Below are 26,008 nucleotides of genomic sequence, written 5' to 3'. Positions count from 1 at the left end.
TACAACTTAAAACACATATCAATAGAACAATTATTTACAAAATGTATTGTGCTAATTTCTTCTCTCAGTTGGAATGCATGCAGCCAATGATGTGAACGTAACACAATGTCTAATATAAAATGTCTAATATACATAATGTGCATGGGAATAATAAATAAAATTGGAAATGCTTCTTTTGCAAGTAGTCAAACATTTCCAGCAGCAGACACAGATTCAGTCTCTTAACAGACATAAGTGACAGTACCATGCAGTGCAACAGCAGTGGAGTGTAATCTATGCATTGAGTCTGTTGTGCGTTCTTGCAAAAGAAGCATTTCCAATTTTATTTCACACAAATAAAACACCACCTCAAGATCCCACACTATTTGTGGACTTGCTACGAGGTGGTTTGGTGGGACTCAATCTGAGAACCCATCATGATGAAAAATAAAATAAAAACAGCGTCCTCTTTTCCGTTGAATTCAACCGTCTGTTTCGAGAGAGACTAGATGGGACTTGGCTTGGTGGTGATGAAGGGATGGTTCAACACCTGCTCAGGTGTTATCCTCTCCTCTGGATCCAGGTGAAGCATCCGTTTCAACAGGTCCATGAAGACGTCACAAGACGTTTTGTCGGCATCGTCGAAGTTGAACACCTCTTCCAGTGAGCTCTCATCATCCTCATCCTCGTCTTCATCCTCTTCTCTTCTCTCTCCTCTCCTCTTCTCTCCCCCTACGTAATACTCCTCTGGTTTCTATATCAAAACAAAACAAGTTAGTTTCAGTGATTTGAATGAGCAAGGATACTTGAATATAAGAGAGGAAGTTATTACACCAAGTGTGTGTGTGTGTGTGGGGGGGGGGGGGCATACCTTAAATCTCCACATATTGTTCTCTGGGATGAAATAGTTGCAGGTTTTTAGTCCGGCATCCAAGAGAGATTGTGCTGGTATACCAAGCATCGAGAAGATGGATTGAAGCTGCAGAAGAAAAAACAACAGGGGATATTCACAACAATTCAGTCTTAAGTAAACTCCAAGCTCTAAGAAGAACGTGTAACTACAGTGTTTGTTCAGAGTAGTGTCTGAAAGCATTCTGTTTTAAATGTGCAGTTCATCAATAGATTACTCACCACATCGTATTTGGTGCGCCCTCTGATTAAATCCTTGCTCAGCATCACGTTAGCCATGACACAGCCCAGTGACCACATGTCAAGGGCCTCTGTGAGTGGGAGGCCCAGGAATACTTCTGGTGCTCTGTGGGTTGTAAAAGAAAATAAAGTTTTATAGCAATGCAATAACTATCTTGTCAAATGCAGTCATTAAATGTTTTCTTTCACATGCTTTCAGTAAAACACATTAATTTAAGACATTGTCCAAGAGTAGAACTCACCTGTACTCCAGAATGGGCTTGATCGCCCATCACTTGGTCTCAGAGACAGGAACGGCCAGACCAAAGTCAATGAGTTTGACTCTGAGGGGTTGTTCTCGTTGGTTCACCAGCATGATGTTCTCCAGTTTGATGTCTGCATGGATCAGACCGATTCCCTTCAGGGCCTGGAGTGTAATGGCAAGCTGCAAGACAAGAATAAAGAGCATGATTAGTAGGTGCACTGCAGCAAAGGAGTTGTGAAATTTAACTCAATATTGTTGTCATCACTTCTCATTTCAAACTCATACCTGCTGGACGATGGGTCTCATCTCCATCATGGACAGACGAGAATCTCTCCCGTTCAAGAATTCCAGGAGATCGACATCCAGAGACTCAAACACCATGCATCTCAATCCGTTGTGGACAAAGCTGTCGTGAAATCTCACTATTCCACACGTGTCAGGGTCCAGGACTCTCAGCTTTTGCAACATGGCCATCTGGGAATACAAGAAGACAGATTTAGACACAGCGTCATATAACAAATGATGCACACACATTTTTTTGAAAAGTCCCCAAAGCAATGCCGTACCTCGTGTTCTGCCACTTCGTCGTAATTCTTGCATTTCTTTATTATCTTGATGGCCACCATGTCACATGTACGCGTGTTGATGGCTTTGGCCACCATCCCGTAGCTCCCTTCCTCCATGAAGCTCGTGACGATGTACTGGCCTCCATCCAGCATGTCCTGCTCGGCTATGCAACTCTCTGAATCCAACCCTGGACCATCAGAGTCTTGGGAGGAGGAGCTGGTGGTCACTTTGGTCAGTGGCGTGGTTGGGGAATTAGGGACATCTGAGCAGGACACGATGGCGTGGTGTTGGGGGGCGGACGTGGTCAGGATATCGACGTAAACCGCCGGGGAAGGGACGATGACAAATTTGAACAGGTCCTGCTCGACGGTGCCCCACTCTGTGTCAAAGTACACGGGGGAGTTGGTGGTCATGATGTCAATGTAGACCGCTGGCGACGGGACATCTTCAGAGATGAACACGTCCGGCTCATCTGTGTCCCACTCTGGTTCAGAGCTGGACATGTTGGAGTGTCGGATGGCTTTGTCCATGGAACCACCTAAAGAGAGAGGAGAGAGACAGAGAATTTAGAGTCAATTGGATTATGATACAAAATAACCAATAAGTACCATGACATTTCATTGGCATCTTGGATATATCTGACATATATCTCCACTTTTTGTTTAACTATAGCTGCATAATTCCTTATCATTATATCTAAATCATTATATCTATTATCACTGCTGATTCAGGGACCACAGAGATTATGAGAGACATTTTGAATCCACAGTTAGTGATTAATTAGCTCAAGTATCCTCACTTTGAATCTAATAAAATGCCATAACTATTTTGACTTACAGAATATGCTATAGAGACATCTATGGTATATATTTACTATAGGTGACTCAGACCATACTAATACAAGTGTCTTTTTTCCTCATTTGGTCATTGATCCTTACCTGTGGATGTCCTTGAAGAGCGCTGGTATGGTTCAAAGCGGTGCTTTTTCAGACTTCCTACTTTGAGTTTTAATCCTTTGCTCTCCTGTTGTCTCCTGGTCATTAATGTAGGCATGGTGTGTTCGTTGAGTCCTGGATCTTTCTCCTGCTGCTTTCTCTAGATTCAGATGATCTGCTCTGAAGAGTACACTGACCCCAAACTAGTATATATGCAGTCTAGTCAGGGTACTTAGGGTCCTCTCTGACCAATCAGGTAACCCCTTTACCAAGGTGTGAGTTGTTGGTGGGGGGAGTGGGGGGGGGGTATTTGCCCCCTGTTACATACAGAGCTATTCATCTGCTATTCACTTGTCTTATTGGGGGGCGGAGAATTACAACATTTGCATGAATGAACCCAACCCATTGTTCTCAGGTTTCATTCAATCTCTTCATCATCATTCACCGGCACCGCCCATAAGTACCACTGAGCGTGCTGGCGGTTAGTTTTATAGTAAACTCACAAACACAACACAGTATTAAATCCTGATCAATGGCTACCAACGAGAACCAACTGGACTCATGTTTGTCCATGGAACCTACGAGACGAGAACGACGAGCAGCAGCAGAAATGGAAAAGATCAGAAACTTTGATTGCAAATGCCAACGAAAACGGGAGAACTCGGATCAGCAGCAGCCCACCGTGAATTCTGCTTCATGCAGTCAGAACCTGGACCCGGCGGTGATCTGGGAGACCCGCAGGAAGACCGCAGCCTTGTCCAGGAACCAGCATGACCTGCTCCTCCTGGGGATAATCAAGACCTGCATGACCGACTCTGAGATGACTCGGTGCACCAAGTTAGTCAACGCCAAGTGACGGTTCAAGTTCAACATGTCCACCTACATGGTGAACTCTGTGGTGGTGTGTCGGGCTACGTTCCGCTTCGCCTATGGGTGAGTTTCACTACAATGGTGGAAAGTAACTGTTAAGTGGCCTACATGTATTGTACTTTGGTACAATATCGCCTAGTTTATTTTCAATTCCCAATAGATAGATAGATGGATACTTTATTTGTCCTTTCGGAGATTTGTTTTGTGCACAGCAGTCATCAGGATACAGAAAACATAGGCCTATACTAACAAACAGATCACACAGTACATTGACAATAAAGAAACAATGCCAACCTCGACTACTCCTCTACATCTCAGAGGAAAATATTGTGGCTAGTTTATAGTAGGCTACTTTTACTCCACCGTCCACGCCAATTATTTGTTACACTCTGCAGTCTGCACAATGAGTAGCCTACTTTAAGACAGTAGCCTACACATTGATGGCAAATTGGCAATACCTTTTGTACTTTTAGTCAAGTAAATTCACTAACAACATAGTTGTTCTACACTACAGTATTGATACGTATAACATGTGAGTACTTATTCCACCACTGGGCAATTCTTAACTGGCCAGATAAGTCTCTGATAAGTCCAAACTTATCAGAGACTATATGCTAGTTGTTATCCAGTCTGGAACAGTAGGCTAAATCTGTGTTTTTTAAAACCAAGGGGTTTGTTTGTGTGTGTGTTTTTTTTGTCCAGGCTCAGCAACTACGATATCAACGCTCTGAAGCAACACTACGTGGAGAATGGTTTAAAACCATGCAAGAGGAAGCTACACAGGTCATTATCATGGTCATGAATTGATTGCATACTTTTATCAGTTTGCAGAACAAATCCAAGGGGATTTAAAAATGAACGGGTGATCTGTCCAATGCCAGACAACAATGCCAGACAACCAGTGACCATTAACACGTTTAATCTCTTCATTTGAATGCATTGTCTAGTGAATGAATCATCAGCCGTCATCGTTTAGCCTATTTTACATTTGAACCAGGTGAAAGAATGCAGGTTTTCTTCATTCCAAATACTTAATCCCAAGTTCCAACCCATTGAAACCAGAGTGCTCCAAGTTCCTTCACAACAACACAACCCTGAACAATAAAGGACAAGTCCTACACTGTAAGGCAGTGGTTCCCAAAGTGGGGTCTGGGTCATTGAGTGAGTTCCAGCCGGGGTCCCCACCTAATTATATAGTTTGGAAACAAATGGACCCTTATGGGTCTGTGACTCAGACAATCCAATGGAATCATTTGGCTCCATTTGTACACTCTCAGAGTTAAATTAACATTGATCTTAGAATATAAATTGGGTGCCAGAGACGGAATTTCCATTAAATGGGGGTTCCGGGTTCTGTATCTTAAGCAAAAATGATTGAACCCAAGAAAGCACTAGAGTTGGTTGAGATAGCAAAACTATAGCCTAAGCCTAGCTCAGATCTAATTTGTGTGTGAATCTGAATACTTTATTGCCAGACCTTAAAAGTAATATACCGGTACAGTCAAACAGTGAAAAGGCCCAGAATAACTAAGTTAAAATGAAGCATAAACAAATTAGAGATTACAGAAATTACTTTATGGGTGTTTCATTAAATCATTTGTATCTTACTAGGTATAATCTGATGATTTTCTACTCCAATTTAGATTAGTATATTATCATTTCTTTGCTGTAGCCTATATTATATATTCTTATTTGTATTCTTATTTTGTCTTCCATGTCATTGCCAATAAACTGATCAGGCATTTGACGTAAATTAGCCTCATTTCACAGTGTAGCCTATTATTTACTATTGTGAACCATAAGGACAAATGGGAACTGTGGATTTCGTGAGTGGGGGCTTACACTTAAATTTCTGGTATGTAGTTTCATCAATTATGTTTACAGATGCCTCTGTATCAAGCATGACCTGAATGTTGCAGTCCCTTATCTTTATGTTTGCATGTGGGAGATTAGCTTTTGGGCGGGACACAGTGTAAAGATACTCCTCAGAAGACACCGCGTCTTGTGTGCCTGTTGCTTGGGACGTCATACCACCATCTCCACTGGTGTGAACATTCATGCACTTCATGTCGACCTCTGGTGCCTCCCTGTGGCTGTTTAGAGTGACAACATTTTGCAAAATGTCCTTGCTTTCCACATGCATTACACATTTTGCTGGGCACAGCATACCATCCCGATGGGGAAAATTACCAGAGCAATTGTAGCATTTTTTCTTTACAGCTCCCCTTTCCATTTCTACAGCCATAACATCTTCCCTTGTATGTTGGATTGCACTGTGTTGTGGCTGTTCCATTCCAGATGCTTGAATCTCAGCAAGCGCCATGGTTCTTCCTAATAACAGTAGCTCAGACAGGGTCATCTCTGGTTTTTGTAGTGCCTGGCGTCGTAGTTTGAATGCATGTTTTGATCTCCCTTTCAACATCATGGAAGTCACACATGGCTGCCAGTTGCCTCAGCCTTGTGTGGTGAGAGTCAAGTGATTATGCTGCTAGTTGTTTAGCTTGTCTGAATTTGTAGGTCTCGTAGGTGACGTTGATCTTAGGGGGAAAATACTCACTCAGTTTGTCTTTAGCACGTGTGTAATCTTTTGCTTCTCCAGTGTCCGTGAGTGTGTCAAAAATGTCTTGTACACCTTCTCCAGCATAGTGCAAAAGCATAGCACGTTTCCTTGTATTATCTTTTACATCCAAAGCAATGATGAAGTTTTCAAACCGCTGTAACCACTTCTTCCACCGGACAGAAGAGTTCTGATCATCATTGACATCAAAAGCAGGGAAAGACGGCAATGCAGCAGCCATGGTTTTGTCGTCATTTTGTTGTTGTTTTTCCTCGTCACCAGTGTAAAGTTTTGGAATGAATCCCCAAAGCACTGCTTTAACTCCAAAGACTGGTTTATTGACTTCTCTTGATAGCAACACATGAATCAATGCAAGAGTGAAATGAATCAACGTGCTTCACCGACAACATATAACATACTGACATCCGGGGCCTTTTCTTCAGTGGTGTTACTAGTATTCTGACATGCCAAGCGCCCCCTTATGGATGAAAGGTTAAACTGTCAAATGGATAAACATTACACCCTGTACATGTTTAGAATTCATTTGCAGTTCAATCTTTACATTCATTTCACCGTAGTACCTAGAAGACAGTGGTCTTGTTTCTGTACAGGACTGTTGTTGTGTTGTACAGAACAGTCGCCCGTCTTCATAGAACTGGTCATACTTAGCGTTTCAATACATCCTATAGGTGTCGATGGGCCGGTTCACCATTTGCATCCTGGGTGATCAATAGTGTAACATCATAAATAGTGTCATATCATAATTCAGGTCCTCAAAGAGGAGGACAATCATCTACCCTAGGGGGAAGAAAGGCTGTCTAACCTACTTAAACATTTGAATCCCTGTCAGTGTAGCCCATGTACATGTTAATGCATCTTGTATAACGGGTGTTCTCCTATATTACAAGGTTTTGTATTGCCTTCCAAAGCATATTTAATTGGATTGACTGACATTACTGCACTGCAGTGCTCCTATAAACAAACAACTGTTGTGTGTGACCTGGTGTAGTGAGGGACAGCATCAACATTGTTTTATTGTCTTTATTTTTGGCAAAAAATAATGTTATGTTTTGTAGTGGTACAAGGTTGGTTATGCAGTGATACCTTTGCAACAGAATCAACAAAGTCACACTGGGGCTTTTCCTACAGGCATAGTGGCAAAAAAGCCGAAAAGTAAAGCACATTTCTCTAAAGGTTGCTGCTATCTATTATGCATGTCCTGCTGTAATTTACATGTGGAATAAACAACACCATTCATGTCCTTTTCCATGTGTGTGAATGAGTCTCTCTTGTTATTCGACCAATGTCTTTCAAGTTCCCATAGAAACTTAATTTGTACATGATTGACTCCAAATTCCTCCTGGACCACTAGATGTTTTCTAGTGGGACATACTTTGTTATTAGTGAGTTAACTTACAATTATCAATCAACAAATCAACATTAAATTCATCCCCATCCTATGAATCTACAGTCAGCACATATACTTGTAATGTGTGTATAGTTTAGCATTCTTAATAAACAATAGCTTTAGCTTTAGCTGATGTTTCTGATGTTTTCTGTGCTGTGTTTTTTAAGGTTAGACATTATAGAGAAGTGTTGTCCACGCTGATCACACCCCTAGTTTTTCTCTCTAGTGTGAATTATCTGGTGTGTTTTAAGGCTGGATATTTGAGAGAAGTGTTGTCCACACTGACATCCATAGGGTTTCTCTCCAGTGTGAATTCTCTGGTGATTTTTAAGGCTGGACATTTCAGAGAATCTGTGTCCACACTGATCACATCCATAGGGTTTCTCTCCAGTGTGTATTCTCTGGTGTGATTTAAGGCTGGACATTAGAGAGAAGTGTTGTCCACAATGATCACATCCATAGGGTTTCTCTCCAGTGTGAATTTTCTGGTGTGATTTAAGGCTTGCCATTTGAGAGAAGTGTTGTCCACACTGATCACATCCATAGGGTTTCTCTCCAGTGTGTATTCTCTGGTGTCTTTTAAGGTTGCTCTTTTGGGAGAAGTGCTGTCCACACTGATCACATCCATATGGTTTCTCTCCAGTGTGAATTTTCTGGTGTGATTTAAGGCTGGACATTAGAGAGAAGTGTTGTCCACAATGATCACATCCATAGGGTTTCTCTCCAGTGTGAATTTTCTGGTGTGATTTAAGGCTTGCCATTTGAGAGAAGTGTTGTCCACACTGATCACATCCATAGGGTTTCTCTCCAGTGTGTATTCTCTGGTGACTTTTAAGGCTGGACATTCGAGAGAAGTGTTCTCCACAATGATCACATCCATAGGGTTTCTCTCCAGTGTGAATTCTCTGGTGATTTTTAAGGATGGATATTTGAGAGAAGTGTTGTCCACACTGATCACATCCATATGGTTTCCCTCCTGTGTGAATTCTCTGGTGCTTTTTAAGGCTGTCCATTAAAGAGAATCTGTGTCCACACTGATCACATCCATAGGGTTTCTCTCCTGTGTGAATTCTCTGGTGTCTTTTGAGGTCAGACATACAATGGTAGCGTTGTCCACACTGGTCACAGCCATGTTGTTTTGGTTTAGCCAAGCTTCTATGTTCACTTACTGTTGGTAAGACATGAAGGCCAGACTGATGATGCAACACTGGATTGGAAAGGTAAAACAAAATGTAATTTGTTAATAATAATAATAATAATAATAATAGTAATAATGTAAATAATACACAATTTTGCAGTGCATTTCTTAAAATGCACAGCAAAAGTGTAATAATAATAATAATAAATGAAATATACAATACATTTGTTCTTTGATTAATATTTGTAGACCTATTACAAGTCAGGCACACAATCAGTGTCAATTCACATCTGCATACTGCACATATCAAGCCAATTCAAGGTACACATGACAACTTTCAATCACCAACACAGGATTGTACTATATTCTTGCCTATTGTTATTATTCCTAAAAGAGTTTTTATAAACATGTGTCCATTTAACAGTCCATAGACTTTGGCTGGGATGTAGGCCTACATTTATATACAGGCTCTTTTTTGACAAACATTTAAAGTCCATACACTTGGCTGGCCTATGATGTAATTTCGGAAAGCCAGGCATTGGAGCGTCCATCAGCAAGTGAGAACAAATAAAATATATATAAAAAACATCGTAGCCTACATAATCTTGCTTTTTGAAAACAAAGAATATGCCAAAGACCAAATAGAAATAGGGATAGAGAAGGAAATGTAGACAGAGGAGAAGAGAGAGAGCCAGGGGCCTCAATCATTCAGTGAGTGGGGATTAGATGGAGGGAGTCAAGAAAGGATTCCAGATGTACATTCTTTTGAAATATAGTTAGATTGAATATCCAATTATTTCTAGGACATTATTTCTCTCCACCATTGGGTGGCTACCCAATGTTTGAGAGAAGTAATGTCCTAGAAATAATACTAGGGTGGTTTAGGTAGACTTCCACTCGAGAGGAAGATGGTAAAAGCCCCAAAACCCCCAAAGTTTGGGAGTGAACCTTGCATAGTCTTCTGGAACTCCAAAGATGGCATCAGTGCTCAGTATGTGGGGAAATATTTGAGATTGTAAATATTTTGGACATTGTGTCAAAGTAATTATTCCAGAATGGACATGACTAAAACATGGTTAAATTCCAGTGTGAAGAATAACGTTTCTCACAACTATCAGTCATATTAGGATATATTAACAGTTAAGCTTGAATCTAATGTAATCACACAGAAATAGTAGGTTTTAAGATGCAGTTGCAGCATCTGCAAATAAAAGGGCATTAAGGCAACAACATGTTCACTTAGCCTACAGAGACTTAACAGTGAAGTTAATATTCAGGACGCTAGTTTTTTATTCCTAGGATGGGAGGGAATTTGGAGCGCTCGTTTTACCACTCCGGCCACTAGTACGCCCCGCCCTACTACTAGTAACCAAGGAAAGCGCCGCCCGCGCGGGCGGAACCTCACCTTCTAATACAAACACAAAACCCCATTCTGCCAGCTGCCTCGCTAGCCTAGTGGATTACTACGCCGACTTGTAATACCATGCTTCACCTGTTTGTGCCCCACTGCCGCCACCTCTTTTACTACCGCGGATTTTTTAATAGTTTTTGGATTAAGGTTGGTGAGGGGTACGTTAATAGTTTTTGGATTAAGGTTGGTGAGGGGTACGTTAATAGTTTTTGGATTAAGGTTGGTGAGGGGTACGTTAATAGTTTTTGGATTAAGGTTGGTGAGGGATGCGTTGCTCCCCTGCTTGCGGTTATGTTTAGGTTAGAGTTAGAGATAGGGTTAGTAGTTTTTGGATTAAGGTTGGTGAGGGATGCATTAAAAAGATTGGATTAAGGTTGGTGAGGGATGCATTAAAAAGATTGGATTAAGGCTGGTGAGGGATGCATTACAAAGATTGGATTAAGGTTGGTGAGGGATGCGTTGCTCCCCTGCTTGCGGTTATGTTTAGGTTAGAGTTAGAGATAGGGTTAGTACTAGTCATAGAGTACTAGTAGGCATAAACACTTGTGTGCGGTCCAAAACACAGCCCAGCGCTTCCTACTCCACTGACAACCAATCACAGCGCTCCAAATTCCCTCCCATCATAGGAATAAAAAACTCGCATTCAGGACGGCACTAAATAAAATCTCTCTCAGATACTCTGAACAACATGGCACCCTCAAGGGGAAACCCCCACACCATTTACGCAAAGAGCGAAGAGGCATAGTAAATCAGCCAACACCTGTATGATTCAAAAGTCGTGTTTTAATTTTTCACATCCCATACAAGAGTACAATTCTTGCCATGTCAGATTGCTAATGATCACCTCAGGACAGTGATTACAGTCTGCTCAATGCTGATGGAGCAGGTGACATCGATTGGCAGTGTAGAAATGCACCATAAATTTACTTTGGTAGGGTTGAACTTACACAACCTTACACAATTAGTAGGGATAAATGCATCAAATCAAGAGAGACAAATATTGCCTCAGTAAACTAGGAACACAGGTAAAGCAAAGACAGTCTACTCAATATACTATCCAAATTAGAATTTGTACTTTGAAACCATAGGATAATGTAAACAATGAACCCAGCATCTGTCTGAGGCGCCGTTCACACCTAGCAGACAGCCGTCTTATCAAAGTCTTGTCGTCTCATCTGTCTTATCGTTTGCCGCATCAATTTCCCACAATGCTTTGCGGGTGTGGGCGGTGCGAGGGCGGTGCGAGGACATGCGGAAACAGATCCACGTGAGACTGCGGAACAACAACAACACCCCCCACGCTTCTCTCCCCCACAAAGTTACAGTAAAGTTTTTCTGCTCGGCGACGGTGAATTGTGACACAAAAAGATGTCTAGTACACAAAAGGGGGCTTTGGTGCTACTTGGCGTTGTTACTGGCGATTGAATACTTTACAGTTTGCAGAAAAGTGCCCAGGAATGTACTTCAGACGGAAGCAACAGACATCAGCTACGCTACGGTAACATTTCTATCCTGCTAGAGTTTAGTAGGCCTAGTAGCCTACTGCTAGCAAACTTCCTAACTCAAGCTGTGCACTGCATGTTGGTTACATTTTGTACGCTGTATAATAATACTAGCGAAATTAATGTCGCAATAATACTAATCAGTAGCAGTGCTTCTCAAAGTGTAGTCTATGCCCTGGTCCAGTAATTATAGCGAGGGGATTTTTTTTCACTGCTGTGCGAGGGGTCCAACTTTGCCGATAATAAACAAAACTACGTCTCTGTTCCCCATCTTCTCTCTAAAATGCACTATTTTTGTCATGAAATAAAATGCATCCAAGTGGAATGGCAACAGGTACATTGCTTTATTAAAATGGCACAACGTGCATTTATAGAGAAACTGGGTACCTGAGACGCTTCCCAGCCTGGAGAATAGACCTTTTCCTAGGTCTATATGCTTGGTTTCGGTGAGTAGCAACGTGGTTTTGTTTATTTTCTGTAAAGTATAATCATACGTCCGAAATACAGAAAACTAGGGTCCCGAAAGGACTAAAGGGGGTCCCCAGGTGAATGATAGGCTATTAGTAATAGTTAGGAACCAAATGGACCCGTATTGGTCTGTTACTCAGAGAGTGTATAAATGGAACGAAATGTATTGTAGCATAATGCATGGCAAACTGTACCTGGGTCCTTGAAATGAAAATAGTTAAATCACTCACTGCTAGATCAGTTAAAAAAAAAAACTCATGGGGTAACTAGCTTATCTTTTCAAATGGGGGTCCGTGGGTGGGTGTCAAGAGGTACTAGCTGCAGCCTCCTCCTTCATTGTCACACATCTGTAAATGTAATGCATGTACCACATGCATACTGTAAAGCAGCGGTTCTCAAACCTTTTCATGTCAAGGAAACCCAACTACTATGAATTTCGTTTTATAGTAGGCTTGTTGATTATTTTTACAATATACAATTTAGGCATTTAGCAGATGCTCTTAATCCAGAGCGATTTACAGTAAGCAATAATCAAACATGGTAATATATCAAATGCATGATAAAAGTAATCAAGAATCAGACATACGCTATGCTAAGAACCTAACAGTGGAATATCTATATAATGAAACGTACAAAAGGGTGCTATATCTACATAAAATGCTATCTAAGTTACATAAGTTGAGCCTTTGCATAGGCCTGTAAGGTCGCCGAGGCTACGGGCATAATGCAGTAATGGTCTTTTTTTTCTTTTTGCAGGTATTACAAAGGTCTTAAAAGTCCTTAAATCATCACTTTACTGTTACCGTGACCTGGGGAGTGGGGACCCTCCCAAACATGTGTGGACCCACAGTTTGAGAACCACTGACTTGGATCACCAGAGACCTCCTGGCTGGAGACAGGCAAATCCGGCTGACGACGGCAACCTTTTTTTTACATTAAAGAGCCATGTTTTAATTTTCTTGATAGTGTGCCAGATCAACATTATGTTTAATTGTCAAATTTGTCACCACATCGAAATCAAATATGTGAAAACTGAGGCTAGGGGCCAAAGTTCCATTTGTACACTCAGTTACAGACCCATAAGGGTCCATTTGGTTCCAATCTATCATTTAGCGGCGGACCCCCTGGCACTCCTTCAAGGAAGGAAATTTAGATTTTAGTTTTAGTCATAGTCTCTTGAATAGTTTTCATTTAGTTTTAGTCACATTTTAGTCACCTACATCTACAGTTGATTTAGTCGAACAAAATGTATTTTGGCGGGCCTTGATGCCGTCGTAATGACTGTTTTTACACTTGCTGAAAATAGCTGATCTACAAGCCCACAACGCACCGCAGCGACGTGTTGTGGGCTTGTAGATCGGCTATTTTCAGCATGCACCTCATTGTAAAATGACTTATACTGGATCTCTTGTCCACTAGTCCCTTCCTAACATTTTAGTCTAGTTTTTATTTGTTGATGAAATTGTCAGTATATTTAGTCTTAGTTTTAGTCATCATAGCTTAGGTTTTATTTAATTTCCATTTAGTTTGTCAGTGGTAAAAGGTAGTCGACGAACATTGTTCGTCTTAGTTTTAGTCGACGGAATCAACACTGGGAACCACTGATGTATAAATGTGAGGGCGGGGACAATTGGGCCATCGCATGTGACGGCTACGCATCAGGAAGAAAGCCAGCTACCACCATGCACCAAATGCCTTATTCTTTATAATTACATACAGTATTAACCCATTTAGACCTGAGGACGATTCTACAAATGTTTTCTAAATCCTGACAGTTTTCAGAAATGTTTCTATGTCAGTGGTTCTCAACGTTTTTCATGTCAAGGTCCCCTAAAACTATATGTAATTGGCAGCCGACCCCATCTGAAAATATGTTCCAGGGACCCCACAGAAGCAAAGATTTGAGTTAAAAGCGTTCGCTCTGAAAGACTATATATTAAACAATTTGAGACACGATCTTTAAAAAATAGTAGATCTACAAGCTTGTAGATCTGCTATTTTTCAATAGCTAAAGTATAACATAATGCTTAAAACACCAAATGGGGTTCCCGTCCAGAATGCGTTAAAACATTTATATTGATGGCCTTTGTAAAATGTTGTATTTATTAATTCAATTATTCTGAATAAGGTTATATTTTATATTTTTGGATTGATTTGTATTTTATATTTGTATTATCTTATTATAGGATAATATTGGAGGAAACAGACCCTAAAGGCTCATACATAGTCTGGATTTTCGGTGGTGGGGTGACCACCGAACTACAACATGACGTCACGAGCCGCGGTGAAGAGCAAACCACCGCCACCGCTCTTCGCTCTGTTTTTACTCACTACCGTTCAACGTTATTTCAGCTCCGGTGGTCACCTCACCACCGGAGCGGTGGTCACCTCACCACCGAAAATCCAGACTATGAATGAGCCTTTAATGGGTCCAGACCCACTGTTAGAGAAGATTGAAAACTCACAAATATTTGGAAAATTGGATTGAGTACGTTAGCCCATCAAGGGTCAGGGGATCTTAGTATAATCTGATCGACATGAGGAATTTACTTTAAAGAAACATGTTTTTGTCTTCTGTCAATGTGTAATGATGCATGCATATAGAAATGTGGACTGCTTTCAGTCCACATTTATCACAAACACATTTATCTGTTCTGCCAAATCACAACTAAAAAAAAAGGTAGGTTCAACATGAATTGCATTATTGATTCGGTGTTGTAGTAGGCTAATATTAGTTATATTACATATACTGTATATGTATACATATAAGAAGTCATGGCTGGAATAGCTGCTGCTTTCATCTAGTGAGAGGTTCTGAATCCAAAATATTCTGTACCATGTGTTAGCTTTTAATAGTTTGGTTTAAACAGTCCTTTTAACAGATGGGCCTACTGTATATGTACACATCAAAACGTCAATGAATGAATCACTCAAACAACATGGTTTGTATTTTATTGCATGGAGTTGCCTGATCACTACATCCCTGGTTCATATTCTGATATGATAAAGTCAAGTGTTGATTCCAAGCAGTGTATTCAAAGTAGACCTACTCTATTGACATCCATCCAGAAGAGTGGGCACTAATGAGTGCATGCCATGGACATCTCAATTTGAATGTTCTGTTATATATATATATATATATATATGGACAATTATCTGAAGTAATAACCTACAGTACAAATTGACACTCATTGGCATGTGGACCCCCATTAGAAATGATATGCAAGGGACCCCCATAAAAGATTTTTCTATAGCAGTGATTCAACCATTTTCATTTCAAGGACCCCAGGTTTGACCTCAATTAGGCCCATTGAATGGCATTTCTATCTGGGACCCCAATGTTTAGGCCTATTGCAAATTCAAAGTTAACTTAACTTACAGTACAAATGGGTCCATTTGGTTCCATTTGTACACTGAGTTACAGACCCAAAAGGTCCATTTGGTTCCTAATTATTATATAGCTGGGGACCCCCTGGAACACTCAAGGACCCCTGGGGGTCCCCAGACCCCACTGTGGGAACCACTGGGCTAATGTGCATTACCACTGTCACATGACTGACAGTTGGAATCATAGCTGCTGGCTGTCATTATTGAGAGGTTCCAAAATGTACTGTATATGTGCTCAATTCAAAGTACCTCTATTGACCGGGCTACTGGCGGCCTGAGGGCCACATGTGGCCCCCACCTTCAGTTAATGCAGCCCGCAGGTTAATATCAACTGGCGGCCTGGGGGCCACATGTGGTTTATACCATCCCTCTACACTGGGGGCGCTGTTTATACCATCCCTCTACACTGGGGGTGCTGTTTATTCCATCCCTCCCCACTGGGGATGCTGTTTATACCAGTCTCTCTGTCATAGCATCCCTCCCCACTGGGGGCGCTGTTTATACCAGTCAGTCTGTCATACCATCCCTCCCCACTCGGGGCACTGTTTATACCAGTCTGTCATACCATCCCTCCCCCCTGGGGGCGCTGTTTATACCAGTCTGTCATACCATCCCTCTACGCCGGGGGCGCTGTTTATACCAGTCATACCATCCCTCCCCACTGGGGGCGCTGTTTATACCAGTCAGTCTGTCATACCATCCCTCCACACTGGGCCCCCACATGTGGCCCCCACCTTCACCTAATGCGGCCCGCAGGTTAATATCAACTGGCGGCCTGAGGGCCACATGTGGCCCCCACCTTCACCTAATGCGGCCCGCAGGTTAATATCAACTGGCGGCCTGAGGGCCACATGTGGCCCCCACCTTCACCTAATGCGGCCCGCAGGTTAATATCAACTGGCGGCCTGAGGGCCACATGTGGCCCCCACCTTCGCCTAATGCGGCCCGCAGGTTAATATCAACTGGCGGCCTGATTTTTTTTGGCGGCCCCCTATGGTCGCGGCCCACCGGGAAAATGCCCGGTATGACCTGTGGCCAGTCCAGCCCTGCAGTACACCTTGACACTCAGCCTGTGGACCCCCATTACAAATTATATGCCAGGGACCCCCATAAAGTTTGACCTGAATTAGGCTACGGGCGGCCATTTAATGGCATTTCTATCTCTGGGACCCCAATGTATATTGTAAATTCAAAGTTAACTTAACTCGGTGTACAAATGGGTCCATTTGGTTCCATTTGTACACTGAATCCATTTGGTTCCTAATTATTATTTAGCTGGGGACACCCTGTAACACTCAAGGGTCTTGATCATTTTGACAGATGGGCCTATATGTACACATATCAAAACGTCAATGAATTAATCACTCCAACAGGGTTTGTATTTTGAGAGAACTGATCTCTGCTTCATATTGTGACATTATATGCAGAAACATGGCAGATTTTATTTGTCAAGCTTGGGAAAGAAGACCGAGTACTCTGTATAAATCTGAGTTGTAATGTAATGTAAACATGCTGTAAATGCAATTGTGAAAAAGTGTCTTATAAATCCATGAGGGTTGGGCAGATTGTGTGCAGGACACGGAAATAAATAAACAATAATAAAAAAAGTCAAGTCTTGTAGTACAGTAGGCCTATACATGACTTGGGCATAGAGCCAACATGGTACAATTGCATCATTAACAGACCTACATTTATCCCTCAACGTATTGTTTATATGCCCAAAATGATTAGCTCTAGGTTTTGGAAAATATAATAGTCATGCATAGCCGACTTTACATTTAAATTACTAGGCTACGATCATACTCTCCAGTCATCTCCATGAACATGGCATTCATATTAACTTTGTTATATAACTACCAAAGCATATGGGGTGGTTTAAAGTATGTGCTTACTTCATTTATAGCCTAATCTCGCATCCTCTGTGTAAAGCACTGATGTCCTTTTATATCTTTGGTCTGTGGTCAGGCGGATTATTTATTATGGGTCGGGTGGATGCGAGGGGGAACGAGGGATCCCAAACTTCACGGAGTCGACGCGACACCTGAAGTATTTGATGGCTTGCATGCAATCTCTTTTGATATGCTACTGTACTGTTTCTGGGTTGGGAGTAGCTCTGGTCCATACCCTAAAATGCTTCTATGATTCTGCCAATGCAGGGCAGAATCATAGAAGCATTAGGCTATGGACCAGAGCTAGGTTAGGAGTGAATGACAAAATGCATGCACCTTGAATTATAATGTTTGTTTTAATTTTTTGTTCGGCCACGACGGGCAGGGATTCTATTTTCCTGTTGAATTGCTTACTGTACCAGACCAAACTACTTTACTTTACAATAAAATCCGTTTCGTTCCGAAAGTGCCTCTTTCCTCTTCCGTGACTGCAGCAAAAAATAATACAAGTGTGAAAAGTCCGCCCAGTGTAGCGTAACAAACGGACCTTCTCTCCTATTGGTTGGCGGGTAAACCCAACCCTTTTTGTCTTGTCTGAAGTCCCACCCAGGTCTTTCAATGTTTGGCCTACAGCTCGCTTCATGCCTTGTGTCTTGCCCCCCCCCCCCACCATGTAACAAGTTTGTCTCATCAAACCACGTGACTCCCATTGGAAATGAATTGGAGCTGTTTCACCGCTCCGTGTTTGATCAGACTTTGATAAGACGGCTGTCTGCTAGGTGTGAACGGCGCCTGACATTGCATTTAAATTAAAATGTAACCTTTGCAGAAGTCTGCATGTCCAGACTAGGTCAAGAGCCACAAGACGGGTTATGTTTTTTGGGCCCTAAAAAAAAAGGCCCCAAAAGTAAAAAGAAAAAAAAAAGTGTAAAGTGAGGAGCACTCTTATCATCATACATTTTCACGTCCTCACTTTTCTGTCCTCACTTTATCCTCACATTCCATGCTCAGCCAATCAAATAATCGCTATGGGGTACAAAACTGAGCATAGGAGGGGCTAGCACCCCTAAAAAATACACACTTATGTGAAGTGAGCGGTGTCTTTGGGGGCACGCACAAACAATGCCACAAGGTGCCAGGCACAAAAGCAAAAACATAACAAGTCCATAGACTTTCAGTTAAGCTCTAAATATACATTACTCCATAGACTTGGCTTAAGTGCTCAAAATAAACAGTCCATTGACTTGCCTTAAGTGCTCAAAATAAACAGTCCATTGACTTGGCTTTCCCAAATAAACATTATATAGTCCATTGACTTGGCTGCCACAGCGCCCCTCAAAAAAAAAAAGGAATGGAAATGCTCAACATGGGCATTGTGATTCCACTGGGTTATCTGCAGGCTGGGCACAACCCTATCGAGGGTATAGCTACTGGGACATAAGTCGGGACTTGATCATCCCGGCTGGGTCACCCGAGTGAGGGGTATGATGTTCACGAGACCCGAAACACTGATGACCTTGGGATACATCACTGAGGATACGTCCCAGGTGCATCCAAGCAATGTATTTTCGTTCTTATAGAGTATAATGTTGCATTGAATAGTTACAAATAAGTAGCAAGTGTTCAACAGAAGGTTATGGCAAAATAAGACACAATAAGAACACAATTAAATAAAACAGAAAACAATAATTGGCACAAACACTCAAACCGGTTGTTGGAAGTTTCAACAAACATGTTCCAATAATAGATGATTTTTGACAGGGTGTCACATATTTTATAGTGGGGATGTAGTGGTGACTCCAGTTCTTACAATGGCTGGGTTTCCAAAAGAAATTAAAGTTTGGGGACATATCGAAGCAGAAATCATGGAGATAAGAAGGTGCAAGACCATTACGAGCTTCATAATTTCATTTTAAAATCAATCCTAAAAACCACAGGGAGCCAGGTGCAGTGAGGTTAAAACCGGAGTAATTTGATCTCTCCTCTTACTTTTGTTAACGTTTTAAGATTTTCGTTGTCGTCGGCTAAACAGGGGAGGAACATTTTCGATGACGTCCCACTGGGGGTGCATACTTAGTTTAGACTAGTCATTGGTTAGACATGGGTTAAGGTTAGGTTTAGGTGTGCTGCCCCGTGGGAGGTTAGGTTTAGGGTGAGGGTTTGAGATAGGTTGTAGTTGTAGGACTAATGACTGGTCTAAGCAATGATCAATAAACTTCGTCTTTTGGATCAAACTTCGTCCTGGGCGTCGGGCGTTACTAATAGAAAGGACAAAGAACTTTGTCCTGGGTGATGGGGGCGTTAAGAACTGCTCCCGGTGCGTTCACAAAAGCCTGAGTAGATGATAAACAATTATGTTGAAAGTGAAATATCCCTTAAAACAGCACATACCTATACGGTACAACTTTACAACAGGTTGCATCATTGCATCAAATGGTCCACGTCCCTCGCCCGTCTCTGGCTGTTCCTCTGAAAACGTTGAGTGTCTTTTGGAGGCCATCTCTCTAGATACTGTAGACCTCTCCCTGTGGTGCTCTGTGGAAATCACTGGTAACAGATTGTAGGCTACTTATCATTCAGTAAGGGTGTTATTATTCAAGACAATATAAGTAGTGGTCAAATGATTCAAATTTATAATCAGATTAATCACAGCTTCAAAATTATTAATCATGATTAATCACCATTCGAACCATTTCGTTATTTTTTCATGTATTTATTTATTATTTATTTATTTATTTGTAATACGTTGCTAGCTATTGTCAAAAGTTTTGCCACAGCCCATAGAACCACAGAGTAGTAGTAGGGCTGGAAAAAAAATGCAAACAAAAACAAATGAAAAAAAATCCCTTACAATACAAATTAATTCCATATTTATTTATTTTACATTTTTGGAAAACAAATAGCCAATTTAACTCTGAGGTGCCCACGTACAATGTTTAGGTGCCCACTAGGCATGTAACGATATTAATTAATTAATTCATCCCGACGATATACAGGTCCATCCCAACGAATTAGAATAATCTGAAAAAGTTCATTATTTGCCATAATGTAATACAAATAAATAAACCTTTATATATTTTAGATTCATTACACAACAACTGAAATAATTGAAGCCTTTTATTGTTTTAACCCTCTTGTGGCCGTGCCTAATTAACTAATTAATGTGCCTTCAGCCAGCATTATTCATATGTTTAATTTGTCATTTTAATGCCAATAGAAAAATCCGCGATATACACACTATATCTCATTTTGACGGGGCAAGACTATAGTATTGGGACAATCAGTCCTGATGGTGGCGGTAACGTCACCATTTTGCCGATTCTGACCAAAGAGAGCGAGTGAACGATGACCACTTCCGGTTTGGATCAAAATATCCGGTAGTAGCTTTGCTACTGTGTTACACTCTCAGATGTCCGGAATGCTAAGCTATCATCGTATTTTTCATAACTAAGTCAAATTAAGCTCTAATCAAGCCCAAAACATCGCATTTTACGCAGCGATGCATGCGCGATCACGCGCGTGTGTGATCGACCGTGCACGCGCGGATTTTCGGCCGGTTTTAAGAAGATTACATCGGCCGTTAGCCAAATTAGCTAAAAAATGCTACATTTTGCGACAATAAGCTCCCGATTATTGGGAATCAATCGATTACGTCCATTACGTCAGTGGCCATAAGGGATTTATTGATTTCATTACGTCAATTACGTCAAGGGCCATAAAGGGGTTTTAAGGATCACATTTTTATTACACAACAAAAATACAAAGAACCACCCTTTAAATAAAATAACCTTTTCCACTTTTTTTTTTAACTAAAATGTTTCTGAAATTCCAGCCCAACAAAAATCACTACATAAACATTTTTTTCTTTCATTCTTTAACATGATAATGTTGACAGGAGTCAGCAGTAGCCTAGGTTGCGTGCTCTGCTCGCGCACATGTAGGCCATCCATGGCCAGCATGTGTGCAAAGCGCAAGTTGGAAGCTCGACAGATCTGATTTCAAATCATTCATGTCCAAATAAGGCCTTAAGGTGGCCTTACACTAGCCGATAATCGGGCATTTTTGACGCTCGGGGGGTGCCCGACCGCTCAAAGCGCGATCGGGACGGCCCGATCAACATCAAGAATGTTTGATATTTGCTCTGCCCCGCTCCGATTATCCTGTAGTGTGTGGCGCTATCAGATTTCTGATTGAAAAAAAATCGGCTAGTGTAAGGCCACCTTTAAAAGCACTTTATAGGACCAAAACGTTATTTTCCATATTATTGAGGGGCCTATGTCCAGCTTTGAGGGTAAGTGTAAGCACAAAGATTGTCCTAACACAAACATTGAATGCCATTGACAATGGTCAGTTTTGAGTGTTTGTGTTAACACAAACATTGAATGCCATTGACAATGAATGGTCAGTTTTGAGTGTTTGTGTTAACACAAACATTGAATGCCATTGACAATTGCAGGTTTTCATAGTAGTCTGCTACCTATACAGTCGCAACAGAGACAATAAATGCACCACTGAAGTCCTGTCATCACTGCTGCTAGATGACTCATTTGAACACTCATTTGTTTTACCATCATTTTGAAACCTTTTTAAGGCTGTCAAAATTATTGCGTTAACGGTGTTAATCAATTGTGTTAATTAATTGCCTTAAAAATATTTAACTTATTAAATGCATGCGCAGTCTTGACCCGCAGTGTTGTCCCTGTACGCTTTCAAAGAATGATTGTTCACAAATCCGTTTATTTTTTGTTGAACTGAACGTACTGTATTTCTGCTTGATGAACGTCATTGTGAACGCGTTCATTCTGGGCATGTGTGAACCACTCTCTGACAGTTCACTTCAAACAGTGTCCCAGATTTCCATAGAGCCTTCTAGGAGAAAACCAGCTAAAACACACCCTAAACATAGAGCCTTCTAGGAGAAAACCAGCTAAAACACACCCTAAACATAGAGCTTTCTAGGAGAAAACCAGCTAAAACAAAAACACTGAGGTAAACTTGATGTTAGTTGATTAAACACAACGTGCCAGGCTGCCACCGAAAACTAGCTTCCCGTAGCTTATTACTTTTGCGCTGTGTAACGTCGCTTCGGCCAACAAAACACAGCTCTCAAGTGAAGCTTGACTGGTGCTTGACTTGTGCTTCGTTGTACGATGTGTTGCATGCTGAAAATAGTTGATCTACAAGCTCACAACGCATCACATCCACAATATGTTGTATGTTTCTTCTCATGATTTGCATTCGGTTGCTGGTTCCTACAGACCTGTCCTTGTAGGTGTGCACAAGGCCTTTTCTCTACAAAGCTTTCACAAACCTGGGCTTCCATAACACCTTAACAGTGCCACAGGCTGATCACCTCCATGCCACGCCCCGTTGATGAAATAATTTGTTCAAAAGTAGCCCAGACCAAGTATTAACTGCATACATTAATATTCTTTTCAGATGGTCGACATTTTTCTTTTAAAAAAATCATTTTTTTTGTGGTCTCGTAAAATATTCTAATTCATTGGATAGGATTTTTTGATTTTCATGAGCTGTTTAACAGGATGAATGCCGACAAATTACGGCCGTCTTTCAGGCTAGACTGCCTATGTTTAAAGTTACCTTTGAACAGCGATTACACCGACCGCTGAGTTGCTTGTCATGAAAATCCACTTTAAAAAGGTGTAATCGCTTGGTAGTTTTGTAAAATATTCCAAAGTGACGATGTCTCCCCGCTCAGCATCAAGGTTTGGATTAGGGTAAGGTACAGTAAAACATTTAGGCCAAGTGAAAATACATACTACGGTTTGGGTGGTCTTCAAGTTCCTCCTGTTTAATAGAGATGTCTTCAGGTTCCTCCTGTTTAATAGAGATGTCTTCAGGTTCCTCCTGTTTAATAGAAATATCCTTGGCTGAGTCTGGAGAGTTCATTTTCACCTGCAGTCTGGACTCCATACACCGGTCTGAAATCAAGTGAATCAGGACTTTAATAAGAATCTTGAGATTATGGGATTCATGAATTACTAGGCCTACTAGAGCATGGTTTTCAACTATTCTCCAATGTTCGGAGGTCATTTCTGATTATCCAGTGATCGTGATTGGAACATTGGCGTTTTCTAGAGCAAGGATTGGCCTTATTTTAGCTTGGTAATAAACGCTAATACTTTAGTATCCAAGATGGATGCCAAAAGCGGACTGAAATCACCGGCACCCAAGTGTCATACCACTTTCGTCCAGCAGGCAGCACTCATTGTGTTAAAGTGGGTTTGAGGCAAAATGTGCAGCGTATGAACAAGACAGGAAAAAAATGTCAAATGTTATGCATTACCTGAATGGTCATTCTAAGACTGACACAATAATAGAGCATGATAAAGGTTTAGTTGGTACGGTTTCAATGCTTGGTTCATGAAGACATGGAGCTCTAAGTTCACTTGACAATCACATTAACATTACAGTGGACAGAGTAAATATCCTACTCGTTTACAATCTACATTTGCATTGCTTGCCGGGCTTGACATTAACCTTTTGAGGGACTTGTCCTGCGGACAAGTACATTTCCCATTCACTTGTCCGGGCACAAAAGTCACTTGTCCGGAGCACGAGCACACACAAATACATTTTAAGTTTTGGTGAATACATGCTAGCTGAGACAGAGCAGATCAGAGGCAGGAACGTAGGGACGCGCAGCTAGCCACTCTCGGTGCGGGAGGCAGTACAATGGGAAGTCAAGAAAGGAAGGAAGAGAGAATTTCAGAGCAGCCAAAACGGTCAAACAAAGATTAAACGGATTCTGCGCCAAATGAAATTTCTCACGTTGCCGTTGTCTCCTATAGCCGATTTAGGCTTCTTTTGAAACATCTCCACCACCAAAAGGCCGCAGCACGGCCTGCACGGAGGGTATGTACATCTGCCTACCATAGTGCGTGGAATAAATGCATAGGGACCCTACGTAAAGTGACATCCAAATGTAAAATGCATGTCCTTATTGACATCCTATTGTACCGCCTCCATCACCGTGGCTGGCTACCTGCGCGTTCCTGCCTCTGTCGCAGGTAGCCAGCCACGGTGCTGGAGGCGGTACAATAGGATGTCAATAAGGAAGTCAAGGAAGGAAGGAAGAGAGCTGCCAAAACGGTCGTACAAACATTAAAAATACTTAACGGCTTCTGAGCCGTTCGCGGGGGGGGGTCAGAGGGTTCGTTGTCTCCTATAGCGTTCATATGCTTATTTTGGAATATGTCAGTGTCACACCCACAGCGCAGAGATCCGTCGGAGAAGGGTAACTCAGATTGCATCCCATGTCGCTTGAAGCCGATGATACCGGACCCTACGGGGTAGGGGTCCAAAGGAGCTCAACCCGGGGGGTCCGGAGACGGGCTAGCATGAGAGTGTGAGAGGAGTAAAAAAAAAAACTATTTAAAGAATTAGTTAAATAAACAAAGTCCCTCACATTTCTATAAAAATTGCATCCTGCACATAATTCTACATTCATTAATACTCTGAACTCTAACTAGGGACAGAGTCTGGGAGATAGGTGAGGTTAATGCTAGTCTATAATGATCATTTAAACAATGTGAAAGAAAATCTTATAACAGAAGGAAAAAGGTTATATTCGTGGACAATCAAAATATGTAGGATACTGTATCATAACTACAACACATTGCTGTAACGTTGTGGTTACATTAGTAATAATAATAGTGGCATCAACAAGATGCAACCAAACAATGTAGGCGTATAGACTGTATTATTGTTGCTGCTGCTGCTACACTGGTTGTTTATTATGATCACATTTATAACAAACAAGCAGAGAGACATTCGACTCGCGTTCCATGTTAAAAGATGAGTCAATAAGTTAAAAGATAAATGTAGTAAAAACACAACGTGGTGAATCCATCTTCTTTTTACCTGTAGCTGTGTTTATTTCAGTAGTTTAGCTGCTGACAAACAAACGTGCTCCTGCTGCTTAACGACCACACTGTTTTCAAACCACCTTTTAGTGTTCTGTGCATATTAAAGTGTCAACAGTCAGACGCCATAATGTTGTTTTAACAAACTTCTTATTGTTGTTCTGTCTGTGGATTTTAGCAGGAGCTGCCGAAACTAATACCGAGCCGCCGGAAAACTCACATATCGTTGTGCACTGTGCACATGCGCACTAGCGCTGCTGGAGCGTACGGTGCACTAAATATAAACGGTCACTAGAGGGAGCCATGGGACAGTGTAATACAGTGGGGAGCAGCTATGGAACAGCTATAGCCTATATCCAGTCATTGTATAGTAACCTGTAGGCTTAGCGGGTGCTTAGCTATATCCAGTCATTTTAGGGCATAAACAAGAAGTTGAAGGATCAAATTAAGTCTGATAATGATGTACCGTCACCACAGGGCATGTTCACATCGTGTGTATTTTACATTACTTGAGACTATTTTTCAAATATTAGATTTGTTTTAAACATTTTGGACGAAACTGACAATTTGAAATCGAGTTGCCAATGGTGTCCAAGGTGCTTTGTCGACCTATGTTTT

The 26,008-nt window shown here is 41.5% G+C and overlaps 1 long non-coding RNA gene across 1 annotated transcript; it reads right to left on the bottom strand.

Moving 5' to 3' along the window:
• Window positions 1–7,399: 7,399 nt before the first annotated feature.
• On the bottom strand, window positions 7,400–25,623 carry LOC306919462. The gene is made up of 5 exons (XR_013789538.1): window positions 25,389–25,623; window positions 24,739–24,860; window positions 23,285–23,446; window positions 19,896–20,051; window positions 7,400–8,916 (listed from the first exon to the last, which is right to left on the bottom strand). It is a non-coding gene; the product is annotated as an uncharacterized lncRNA (long non-coding RNA).
• Window positions 25,624–26,008: the final 385 nt, after the last annotated feature.

Source organism: Electrona antarctica, assembly GCF_951216825.1.
Source record: "Electrona antarctica genome assembly, contig: scaffold_25, whole genome shotgun sequence".
Classification (NCBI taxonomy): domain Eukaryota; kingdom Metazoa; phylum Chordata; class Actinopteri; order Myctophiformes; family Myctophidae; genus Electrona; species Electrona antarctica.
This window is presented reverse-complemented; position numbering and strand designations above follow the sequence as displayed.